Raw genomic sequence first — 13,653 nt, forward strand, 5'->3', positions numbered from 1 at the left:
GTCACTAGATGACTGTGAGAACATTCTAAAAGTACTTAAGAAGAGCTAAGAGAATGTATATGAGATAATTAGTTTAGAATAAAAATCTTAATTTAAAGAGGTACATGGGATTTTGATTTCTAAATAAATATAGATAATTATGAATTATAATTGGATTATGACTTCATTATGGAATGAAGAGTAAGTTTAGTTGGAATGAGATCCAAGCAAAACAAAATAACTCTATCTACTAAATAAGAATATACTACTTTTCAGAAGTTGAAATCAAATATAATTGGATGAACTAGATCATTGAAAAACTAGGTTGAATCCTTCCATTCAGGGATAACCTAGAAATCTTTTGTGAGTAATAGAGTGTACTTAATCAAGCTAAGAAACTCTATGTCACATAAGAGCACCAATTATATTCTCCAAAATGTTTACAGTAAGGTCAAATATGGAGATGATTGTATTCGCAGAATTCACACAAATTAAATTTAGTCGAAACAATTTATAAAGTCTTTCCCTTTTAAGCTAAGTACGAATGGTCACACTTCAGCCATAAGACTTTTATTATTCTAGTAATGGGATTTTGATTTGAATTTAGTATTTGGATATTGGAACATTGTAACAACAACTATTAAATAATGTCGTGATATACTGGGATATGATCATTACATTAATACTTGTTGTGTTCTATATTAACATGTTTAATCCATGAATAATCTAATTATTCTAAAGGTTCATAGTCGGTCATAATTGTGGGAGCAATTATGAAGTAAGACTAATATGAAATTGATTGGTTAACTCTCACCGGATGAAAGTAGGCAAGTGGTTGTAACCAAGTTTCATAGGTACTTTTTAGAGAACTAGTACTGAACGGACCCACATCAAGATCATCTCATAGATCGCAGTCGTGAGTGACACTTGATTAAAAGATACTATCTTTGTATCCTTAACACCTGAGATACATAGTGGGACTTAAGTATAGGGAGTATTGTGCTTTGATATGGCCAATTGTTGTTCCTTGACCGGGCAGTTATAAAAGTCATATTCGGGTATGGTGTGAACTATGCAAGAGGCTTATGTAGTCAAGATGGGATTTGTTCCTCTTATGTGTTGAGAGTTAGACATCTAACATGTGTTACCCAAAGTTGAATTACAAACGAGATTGATTGCGATCCAAGGCTCATGTTCAACAGGATGTCTGTAACAAAGGGATAATTGATAAACTTACCTTAATACATCAATTGAAGCATAAAACTTTTGGGAATTGGATGTTGATGAATGACATTCTTCGTCATATGTTATTGGGGGCAGTGAAATGTTGCTAGACGTTCACCACTGTCTATATCAATCTATGATGAGTCTTGTGCAAGTGGGAGATTGAAAGATCTAGTATGCCCAAGAGTCATTATAGAATGATATTGCTAATAATATATAATCCTATAGGGTCACACCATATAGTAAGTTACCGTCAATTGATTATTTATTAATATAATTTGATTATTAATAAATATATCAACACTTGTATTTAATTGGAAAATTATTTTTCATGGAAATAATATTTTACTAATTGGGAATTTATTATTTGTGGAAATAATATTTATTGGAGAAATAACAACTTATGAAATATATCATAAAGTATTATTATTCATAAGTTATATTTAATAAACTAGTTCAATTTATATAAAAGGTAGTTTTATATAAGATAAGATATTTATATATTCATATTTATATCTTAATAAACTAGTTACAATTTATATAAAAGATAGTTTTATATAAAATAATATATATATATATATATATATATATATATATATATATATATATATATATATATGTATGTATATATATATTGGAAATTGTTTATAAAAATGATTGATTTTTATAAAGATAACATATATGTATATATAAACTAGCCATGAGACAACTTTTGTCTTTTTTTGGACATGTATTTTTTGAAAAATGGGAGGAGACAAGGCATGCATGTCTTGTCTATTCTTTTTCCATGCTTGGGACAAAGTTGTCTCTCCTTTACTTTATGGTCTCCTTTCACTTTTTGGTCATTATATAAGAGAGAGCATGGAAAGATTTTGGATACACTTCTTGCAAGTCTTCTTCTTCCTCTTCTTAGAGCCAAATTCGAGAGCTCCATGCTCTCTAGAGGATTGCCAAATTTCGGAATTTGAAGGCTCTTTTTCTTCTTCTCAATTCTCTTGCATTTTGATGCTAGACAAAGCCCCTTTGTTGCTTCACCTTTGAACATATATTTGGTATATATTTCAAAGGCTTTTGAACAACAAATTACAAGTGAATACTAACATGTTTTGATGGTTCTACTCTTGCTTGGTGGATACTTGTAGAGAACTCTTGCTTTAGAGTTTCATGCCACACTTCGTCAACTTCCAACCTCCCATGAGGATCAAAGTCTTCAAAGGTTGTTATGCTTTCCCTTCTATGGTTGTTTTAATTTTTCTAACTCTTCGAAAGTGATCCTTGGAGGGTAAAATAGTTTTAGTTGTATTCAACAATTTTAAAGCTTCCGTTCTCAATTTTACCGGTTGTGAAACCAGATTTTTGAATAAAAACCCAACAAGCATGTCATATATGATCGATCATATAGTAGAAACATATGATACTTGACTCATTATGTCTAGTTCTTCACTAGTACTCGAACATTGATCTTTACTCAATGTAATGTCATGTTGCATGGGTAGATTTAGAAACCTTTCTTGGAATCTTTCATCTTGAACCTCTTCAAGATCTCATCAAAGTATGTACTTTGGTTAAGTCATATTAGACATTTTGATCTATATATAGATACTTATACCAAGTATATATGTTGGATTTCCTAAGTCCTTTATAGTGAAACATTTCCAAAGCCAAGTCTTCACACTTTGCAACGTTGAGATATCGTTGTCTATAAGTAGTACGTTATCAACATGCAATACTAGGAAGACTACAACACTCCCACTAGTTTTTACATATACATAAGACTCATCTTTGCTTCTAGAAAATCTAAACTCTTTGACCTTTTCATGAAATCAAAGATTCTGGTTACGAGATGATTGTTTGAGTCCATAGATGGATCTCTCAAGCTTACACACTCTATTTGGGTATTTAAGATGTACAAAACCCTGTGGTTGTGCCATATATACATCCTCTATGAGTTTTCCATTAAGGAAAAAAGTTTTCACATCCATTTGCAATACTTCATAGTCATAGAAAATGTCTATCACAAATAATATTTTAATAAATTTAATTTTAACTACTGACGAGAAAAGATGATCTAATTCGTTTTTTCATTTTTATTTTATTTGCTAATAAATAATAAACATTTTTCTTAATTTCTTTTCAAACTCAATTACAAAGACATTTAAAATTCAATGTAGTGAGTATGGCTTGTGTTCAAACATTGACACATTTAAATATTGCTAATGTTCTACGATTATCTATAATGCGGGCCGTAAGACCGGATTGATGCGGGCCGTAAAATGGATTGATGTGGGCGTGTTAGATTGTACGGATTACCATTTTATTATAACCTTTAATTATAATTAAGATAATAATAAGATTTAATCTATTTAACGTTCAAAGAAGTATTATTACAACCATTCTCTTAATGCATATAGCGTATAGGAAAAGTAATTTATGTGTTAAGTTATTAACTAAGATACCGACTAAAAAAATAAAATAATATATTGATGTCTATTGTTCTTAATTCTTGTTTTCAATTAGGGTACGTGTAACGATGATGCAAACTTTTTAATATAGGTAACATGGGTTGCCACTTGCCCATATACTTTTCCTGATCACTACGGTATTTAACTACTCCACAGCATCATACATGCTTTAAATTACATATTCATTATTTCTACTTTAAAATACGATCTACCATAAGAATAAACAATACGTTCATTTGCATGTTTAGCAAAAATCATTTTGTGCTGTAATATAAATGTTCAACAAATGTATATGTAGTCATCGTCAACCTTCTGTTATTCAATTCATCATAAAAGTTTATTTAATCTTACTATTATTAACGTCAGATGAGTAATAATATTTAATTAAATCTACACCTAAAGTTTATATATTGAATTTTTGATGCAATATACATAGAAACAATGAATGAGTCATTAAATAGTAAACACCTAATCGTCTATAAAGTATTGAAATTATGAAATAAAAAATACAATATTCTTAGAAAATCGTCAAAATACTGATAAATCGCGATTTTGACCCTCCAGATGAAAGGATTCGCTTAAGGCTGGGGGCATAATCCTGGTTTCTCACAATGTCGTTTTTACATGAAAAACTCTACTCTTACATCCTAAGGACGTGACACTAATCAAAAATTTTATGTGTTTTATTTTTTTCATATAATTTAACTATATTACCAAAAGCCCTTTTGATCTAACGGTATGGTGTGTATTAAGGTTTCAAGTCTTATATGAAATATAAATAATATCAAGATGTAGATTTAAGAACATATTAATTTTCAGTTATAGAAAATCAATTATTTAAAATCCTAAATAACTATATTGATGAAAGAAAAAAACATAAATGAAAAAAAAAAAAAAAAAAGAGAGAGCATGTGCAAGGAGTCAATAATGGTGATGTGGTGGCACGCCAGGTGTCATTAAAAACAGTAATTTGACAGGAACATCTATAAATGGGTGATCCCATAATTAAGGGGTATGGGCGGACACGTGTGGGTTACACCATTTTGGGACATTAAAGGTGGGAAGGGGTATCACTGTGAAACTTGAAAGATATTATTCTAGAACAAACCCTAAACTTGTGGTCATAGATTTTTTTACTTGAAAAGGACAAACAAGCCCCTATTTAGGGAACACCGTTTGATACTTTATACATTTTCTTTTGTGTGCGCTTACTCCACTTTGTTGGGTATTGTGTTTTCGTCTTTTAAGCTACGACTTGTCCCCTCTACGGGTTTTAAAAATAAACGCTGAAACGGATTGTTCCGGTTACGTTTTGATTGATCGGTGGACAAAACTTTCTCTTTTTAAATACACCTTTAATATATATAAAAAGTTGCAAAAAAACTACATTATTGATATATAAGTTATGTTTTTAAATAAATTATTTAAGTGATATACATCGATGTACTTTAAATAACTTTAAATTAATGTCACTCGTTTAAGGTATAGTTTGTTTTTCCTTTTTTTTCCTGGTCTTTTCATATATTCTGGTACGAAATGATTGAAGTGGTTACAATATATCTATTTATGTGTTTTCTAAATTAAAAAATTTAGATTATCAAAAACAGATATTGTTAGTGATTTTATCGTCATAACGATACTCAACATGATCACGATTAATTTAAGACAAGTCAAGTTTAGCAAGTTTGGAGTGTGCATGCTTGTATAAGCTGGTTTGTACACTAAAATATGGGGGTTTCGGGCAACACTCTAGTGTCGTACCAAGGGGCAGTGCTTCTTATGGAGTCAAGGGATAGAGCCCATGGAGATCTATTCGTAACGTATGGTTTTTCCGCCAAAACCTTAATTGTCCTATCTTTTCCCAAGAGACTATGCCTTTTTCTTTTAAGTTTTAGAGTAAATTACACGAATGGTCCCTATGGTTTGGAGTAATTTGTGCGTTTAGTCCCTAACTAATTTTTTTAACTCGGAAGGTCCCTACTGTTTGTTTTGTTACGCGCTTGGTCCCTACTGTTTGTTTTTGTTACGCATTTGGTCCCTATCTTACCTAAAAAGACTATTATTTAAATATGGAAAAATGGTGGGGTGGATAAGATAAGGTGAAGGGATGGTTTGGGGGGTGTGTTTATTTAAATAAATTAAAAAATCGATGGCAAAATAGTCTTTTTAGGTAAGACAGGGACCAAACGCGTAACAAAAACAAACAGTAGGGACCTTCCAAGTTAAAAAAATAAGTTAAAGACCAAACACGTAAATTACTCTAAACCATAGGGATCATTCGTGTAATTTACTCTAAGTTTTAACTAAAATTTGACTACCATCATATGATAATGGTTTTGCACAATAAAACTCTTTCCTTCGTTTAAGAGATCACAAAACAACAAGGTATTATATATATATATATATATATATATATATATATATATATATATATATATATATATATATATATATATATATATTATTTATCTTTATTACTTATTATGCAAATTTGGTCAAATGCTGAATTTTAAGAGGTACATGCCCAAATGCAATGTGTATAACCATTTAAAGCATTGGAGGATCTATGGTCAACCATTGAATCACTCAAACGTAATACAAATAGTTTTTTTGAATGTATAAACTTCAAAGATAAGGTTTATTATGTGTATCTTTTTCGAAATTCAAAAATCCTGAATAATAGATCTTTATCTCCTTTTATTTCAGCTACTTCATATATATATATATATATATATATATATATATATATATATATATATATATATATATATATATATATTCTAACTTTCATTAATGGTGTCGTTTTTTTTCTTTGGTGTTTACAGGTAGCTCTTAACCTATATGCGACACAGCCATCAATAACCCAGAAAAAATATATCCAGGTAGTGAAATCGTGTGAAATCGTGCTTGTGTGTTTTTTTGTGTTTACATGTACCATTTTAGCTTCCTACTGAATGGTGCTTGGGTATGTTTTTTTTGTGTTTACATGTACCCAAGCAGTCAACAACATCCGAAAAAACAAAAAGATACAGTTACTATTCTCTTTAATGGTGTGTGTATATGTGTTTTTTTTTGTGTTTACAGGTACCGAATCACTAGACCACCAAATCAGCCAACAACAATTACCCAGTGATCTTCTTTTCTCCTATACAAAAGAATCAGGCACAAAATCTCTCTCTCTCTCTCTCTCTCTCTCTCTCTCTGTGTATGTGTGTACCTAAAATTATCACAGCTATGTTTATTCTTAATTAATTTTCTTAATACCCATCTCCAGTTTGTTTTCCTGCATAAAAAAAAAACAATTCAGGTAAGTTCTTAATATCCACAACCTCTTCTTGACTATAAGCTTACGGAAGGTGAGATAGATACCTTGAATAGTTTTTTTTGCTGCATGAAAGGTATAACAAATTCAACTTCATGCAACACACCATCAAATGCACGTTGCTCAACCTTTTTTTTTCAAAAAAAAAAAAAAAAACTATTATGGAAACAATGCTAATCACAAAAGAAATCAAAAATAATGTTTGATATGATGGTTCTTTCTTTCGGGCAATGCTGCCTCATTTTATTTTTATTGCTGGTTGGCGTCCCATTGACCATTCTGGCTCTGGAAGTTATTTTAGAAAAATGACTCACATGGATTTTCTATGTTTCAAAAAGCACCATGAATTTCAATGTTAAACATCTCAAAACCGATAAATAATTTTTTTATTAAATTAATACCGAAATATTGATTATTTATCAGATAAAAAGATAATGCATATCCAAATAGATTACGAAATTTAAAAACAAATTTTTAAATATACATGCACATATATATGAATTGTATCTTATCCATTCATAACAAACTTTAAACAGATTTATTAGAATATATATCTATACTATCACAGTACGTCATTGACAAACAGAATATGTGATTCAGATTAAGAGAGAAAACTTTCACCAGTTCCACAATCTGCTCATACATATGTTTTCCATATTTTTTAAACTATATTTTTTACTTCCTCATGTATACACCATATTCAATAACTATGTTTTTCTTTCAAAAGACGTTTGTTCTATAAGGTTCATAGCAACAATCTATTCTATCGACATCATCAAAATAAAACAGGTATGTGTATTTTCCTTAAGATTATCTCTTATTATATTAATATGAATTGGGATACTTATATTAGAATGATTCATACTCCAATTCCAACATCGATTCTTAAAAACAAAATCACCATTAAAAACATAAAGGTAAAGAACAATATTTTTTCATTTAAACAACTTCATAAATTTAGTTACCTATGTCGCATCTCCATGTAACTATCTTCATCTAAGAAATGAAATATCAGACAATCAAGATCTGTCGGCAACCCATGCAGTCTTGATATATCATATAAACACCAAAATTTGTTAAAAAATATCAATATGTCAATATATATACCAAAATCATGCTCAATAAAAATAAGTACACATATATACCTTATCACATGTCACAAATTTAGTATCTTTGTCAATTAGGTTTCCAATGTGCCAGTAAAACCGTAACATTACTCCTCATATTTTGTGTGATAATCACATTCCACTGGTTTCACCTGCACAAAATTCGTAATAGTATCAGATGATATACCAAAATCAGAACCGTTTAAGGAGCCATCAACAGTAAATAAAACCTATGAGTGAGGATGAACCGATTTTGAGTTAAAAAAAACACTTTCTGATGGTCTCTCTTAAGATTTTCCTGAAAAAAAAAATACATAAATTGCTTAGTTTATGAAAGTGATTTTGGCCTTTATTTCTCATTCTATACCATTAGAACAAGGATAAGCTAAAACACATTAATTGATGTTAACTGAGATGACACAAACACATAATCAAACCTTATAAATTACAAGACACTGATCAAGATCACACTTAGGCACATTAATATCACTGTTGACTTTCTAATTTTCATTATCTAATACAACTACCTATGTGACCAAAGTTGCTTATAAGGAAATAATGGGCATTGAATAACAAATAAAAGCACCTCTTATCTATATTATCCAATTATCAGTTTCCAATTATCTTAACTAAGCTCCCAATGTAAAGATTATATGGGGTTTTATTTTTGAACCTGTATATCAAAATTGTTTGAAATTCAAACATTAGAACCTGAAATGGAGAGGAAACACCATAAGGTGAGAGTAAACACTGACCTTTTAAAGCCATGGAGAGACTGAGAAATAAGATTGAGAAACTTTATGCAACAGAAAAGGCAATTAGTAGAATCCTCCTACAATCCATTAGGAAGAAGGCGATTATGTGATAAACACTTTCTGATGGTCTCTCTTAAGATTTTCCTGAAAAAATAAATAAATTGCTTAGTTTATTAACGTGATTTTGGCCTTTATTTCTCATTCTATATCATCATAACAAGGATAATCTAAAACACATTAATGATGTTAACTGAGATGACACAAACATAGCTAATGATGCATACCTTTCTCTTGAAGAAGATGCAATTATGAATAAACAAGTACTTCATGTTGATCTCTCCTTCAAATGTCTGAAAATTATACAATAAATGCTTGGTTTAGGGCTTTTCTGTTAGGTATATGGTTGAGAGATAAATATAGAGGATGAGAGTTAGACCAAAAGAAAGTGTCGGAACCTGTAAATTCATAAGCAAACACGTCTCAGCAACAAGAAAAGCAGCAACCAATAAGAACTGGCATATCCTCAACGCAACCCCAGTGGGTTTCTCCAAACAACAATTGCATCGATTTCGATTTGTGGTGATGTCCAGATCTGGTGTCAACATAACTCTGTTTTGCAATCGTCGTGTAAGTCCAGATGAGAGATAGGGTTATAGATGAGAAAGATCCGGTGGCCATTTGAGGTGGTCGTGGTAGTCACCGATGGTTTCTATTGATGAAGGTTGTACGCGTGGAGGCTGTGTTTGGATGTTAAACGGATCAGATTAGGTCGATGAAAAGGGTAGATGCGCTTTGGAGAGAAAGAGTGGTAGATGAGTGTCAGATTCTTTAGGGTTAGAAAAAGGAAGATGGGTGTCGGCTTCTTTAGGGTTAGAAAAATGAATTCACAAATGCATCTTCCTATAAATAAAGATATATTAATCAGATTAAATTAAATGTGTGAATGTATTTAAGCAAAAAAAATGTTTAAAATATATGTTCAATTGATTTAATTTGTTTTTAAAATAATGATTCAAGTTTACCATAACCCATTAATTTTTTCAAGAAGCTTTTTTTATACTATTTATTTTATTGTCTTCCAATAAATCCACAATTTTTGTTATAATTCATTATGTTAAGACGATTTTGTGCTAATATATATATAGGGTAATAAATGTAAACATTTAAATTTTTATTATTTTCAATTAAATTGGGTGATTTATTTTTTTAAACAAAATAAAAGAAATTGATATGTAAAATATAACTTTAATTGAAAAATATTTCAGTGATGGATGGTCATATTACTGTTCGAAATGTTTCGCGATGACGATCAACAAAGCTCAGGGACAAACAATTCCAAATGTAGGTATTTATCTACTGGAATCGGTTTTCTCGCATGACCAACTTTATGTGGCATTATCTAGAGGGATATCACGTTCCAATACAAAAGTTTTAGTGAAGCTTGACGAACAATTCAACGGCGGTGAAGTCTATACATCAAATGTGATGTATAAAGAAGTGTTGCACGATTAATGGTGCACAATCAATCATGTGTTAGTGTGCATCAATAAAGAGTCCCAGCTTTTTCATTTTTAGTTCTTACGGATTTTGTTTATGCCAGCATGACTCTCATTGATAATTGTTTGGACGTAGTAAACTATTTGTGCAAAAGAACTAATCGCCACCTCTACAAACTAATTTCTGAAAAAAGTATTCGCACTTGGCGCTTGGCGCGGGTAAACGGCTAGTTCCTTATTATTCAAATTTGGTCAAAGGGTGAATTTTAAGAGGTGCAAACCATAATACAATAGGTACAATCAATTTATGCATATCAAAATAAATAAATCTTATCAGTCAAACAATTGAAAAAGTCAAAATCTTGAGTCCCTCAATTTCATCCTATTGAATTGGTCAATACCAATTGAATCGGTAAAACTGAAATAATATTCCCTGTTAATATAATATCTCGCTATCACCTCCTACCTCTATAATCCTCATTCTATCCTTCATCCTCACTTACACGTCACCCTCACTGCCATCAACGACGCACCACCGCTCCATCAACCCACTCTTATTCTCCATCCTCGCATGCATCCTCTCACTACAGATTAGAGATGGCCATAAACCACAACAACCACCGCCAGCTACCACCTTCACCAGGCACCACCGTACCACCATCCATCGTTACCATCTTCCACCATCTCCGATATCAGTCACCACCTTCAATCTCCCTCAAGAAAACCCAAATATATCCAAGATTTGTGGCTTTCTTCTTGGTTTTTGTGATATAAAACCCTCATCTATGATCTGAGGATTACTAAGGTAACATCGATTAATATTTAAATTTAGTTTCTAAGTTCATAGATGAACTAATTATCCTTTTTACTGAAATCTTACAACTTGGATTCTTCTCCTTTCTTTTCTGTTGTTCATAGAGTGTGATGTCAAAACCCCAGCTCCTGGATCATAACTATTTGATGATATCGTTGACATTCCTAAACGATAAATTATGGTGATGTTGGTGATTTAGGTGAGGATTGTAGTCCAGAAAAGCTTCAAGGCAACATTAGATGAACATGATATTCTAATTTCACCTGCACCATATAAAATCAGCAATTTTGCACATCATAATTTTTTTATGTGAATTCTTCATTCTTTCTTGATGTCAAAGCAATCATCTTTATTAACAGGTGAAAAGAAAAATGATCCATTGACAATGTATGCAGGGGATATCATGATTGTAAGTCTTTCTAAGCTTGTTTCTTAACTGCTAGCTTTTGTTCCTTTTGTGTTAGTATGGATGCAATAAGTTGTTTTTTCTTAATATTGTTTTTGGATTTTTGGTTTTCATTTGTGAAATTGCAGGTGAATGTTAACTTGGTTGGATTTCCTTTATTGGTTTTGCCATGTAGATTTGTACAAAATGCCATTCATGTTGGTGTTCAAATGATTGGAGTTGCCTTTGATGAGGTGAGAATAGTTTAATAACAATAATTTTCATATTCACGTGTTACATGTCATGGGCCTAATAACAATAATTGGATTCGGTCATGTCTACAAGTATCTGAATTCATCTATTATTATTATATATCAATGTAGTATATGGCCACTAGCCGAAGAAAATCCATTTTATAACCTGAACATATGACAAACAATTTTATACAGGTACTTGCTACTATGCTATTAGAATTTGTCTATTTATGCTACATACTTGCATTTATATATCTATGTTTTATGCATTTCAATTGATAAAAGCTAACAAAAGTAGAACTTTTCTGGTAAAAGCATGGAGGCCTACTTGACACCATAATTGTTGTTGACATCATAACTTGCTTAAATGGTCAAGAAAACTGCACAAAGTTCAATACCTGATGCTAAATTAGCTTGATGATTGATGAATATCATCAATTTAAACTACTCAGAAGAACAAAACAACAATAGATCTGATTATGCAACTTAATGCGAGAGACATTACCCGTTATGAACATAAACAATTTGGTCCTCAATGACAAAGGGAATGAAATCAGAACGCATTTCCTGCAATCAGTTGATATGGATTAATGCCTATAACTAGTAGTCTATTCTATATCTTATCTACATATGCTAAAATCAAAATTTCCTTTGAACTACGATGAATACAAGAGAAAGAATTTTTACGGAATGATAAAAAAACACTGAAACACATTTGCGATTGATAAATATAAGAAATTATGCTTAACGAAGAGTTTACCCAGCCTCGATTACATGATTTGATATTCTGAAAGAATCCACTGAGATCCGATGAAACATTCCGCTGTTGAGATATTTGAAAGACATCATCCCATGTGAAACTGATATCATTGCTAATAGAACTACTAATATTTCTCGCTGAAGTGCTTGATGATACAGCGGCAGCAACAAAATTGCGATTAAAGATGAAAGATAGAGGTCTGATTGTGGATATGCTTCGAATCATAACAGAAAAATTACACCGGTTATAACATGAGAAAAATGGTGAAGAAAAGTTACTGACACCGTCAAAAGTAAGAAGATTGTGGTGGTGGTGGCCGCCGGCGACGGTGCAGAAGGCAACTGACATACTTTTTTCACCACCTACTCGACGGGAAAGCTGTAAAGTGTAATTGTGGATGAAATGATTTATTTCCCCGGGTTTTGTGCATTATATTATAAGGTCCCTTAAATTTTGATATTTATCAAAAGGGGCTATATCCAGGTCTAGATTTATAGGCCATAAAGAAAAAAGTATTTAATAATAATTTGTTTAAGGGTCAAAATCATTAAATAACAATCAAAATTTAAATTTTGTTCTATTTTTGTATTTGAAATTTCTTTTAAGATATAAAGTCATTAAACTGTAAATTTTATCTTATTCTTATGATGGCTGAATTTTAAGATATCTCATACCCCTACTATGAAGATGGAGAAAGCCCACTTATAAATTAAACTGAAATAAGTTTAGTTATAAATATCTATATTTATAAATATATATGACTAGATTTCTATTTCCTTACTCTTGAAGGGTCCGATGGTGTTTCAGGTAGGTTCTGTCCAAGGAGCCGTTAAGATCATAGAACTTGCAAGACTTGGTTATTGTTTGAAAATGAAATCAACTATTAATCTTCTATTTTCTTTAGCGAGTCTTTTTTGAAATGTGATTTTCGGTACTTGATCACTGTTTTGTTTAACCAATCGCAAATAGGTAAGTTCACAATGCGACTGACAGGTTTTCTTCGAGGATTTCGGTAGGAATATATTAAGATTATAATATTCGGTTGGGATTCAGAGTTGGAGGTTAATCTGCTTTGGGGTTTAATACCCTAAAATTC

General features: G+C 31.2%; 1 long non-coding RNA gene across 1 annotated transcript; it reads left to right on the forward strand.

Annotated features, from left to right (window-relative positions):
* The first annotated feature begins 10,613 nt into the window (after positions 1–10,613).
* On the forward strand, positions 10,614–12,962 carry LOC145134054 (uncharacterized). Its single transcript, XR_013718880.1, has 3 exons — positions 10,614–11,149; positions 11,263–11,567; positions 11,693–12,962. It is a non-coding gene; the product is annotated as an uncharacterized LOC145134054 (long non-coding RNA).
* Positions 12,963–13,653: the final 691 nt, after the last annotated feature.

Source organism: Lactuca virosa, chromosome 8, assembly GCF_052849685.1.
Source record: "Lactuca virosa cultivar CGN04683 chromosome 8, Lactuca_virosa_CGN04683_v6, whole genome shotgun sequence".
NCBI classification, from domain to species: domain Eukaryota; kingdom Viridiplantae; phylum Streptophyta; class Magnoliopsida; order Asterales; family Asteraceae; genus Lactuca; species Lactuca virosa.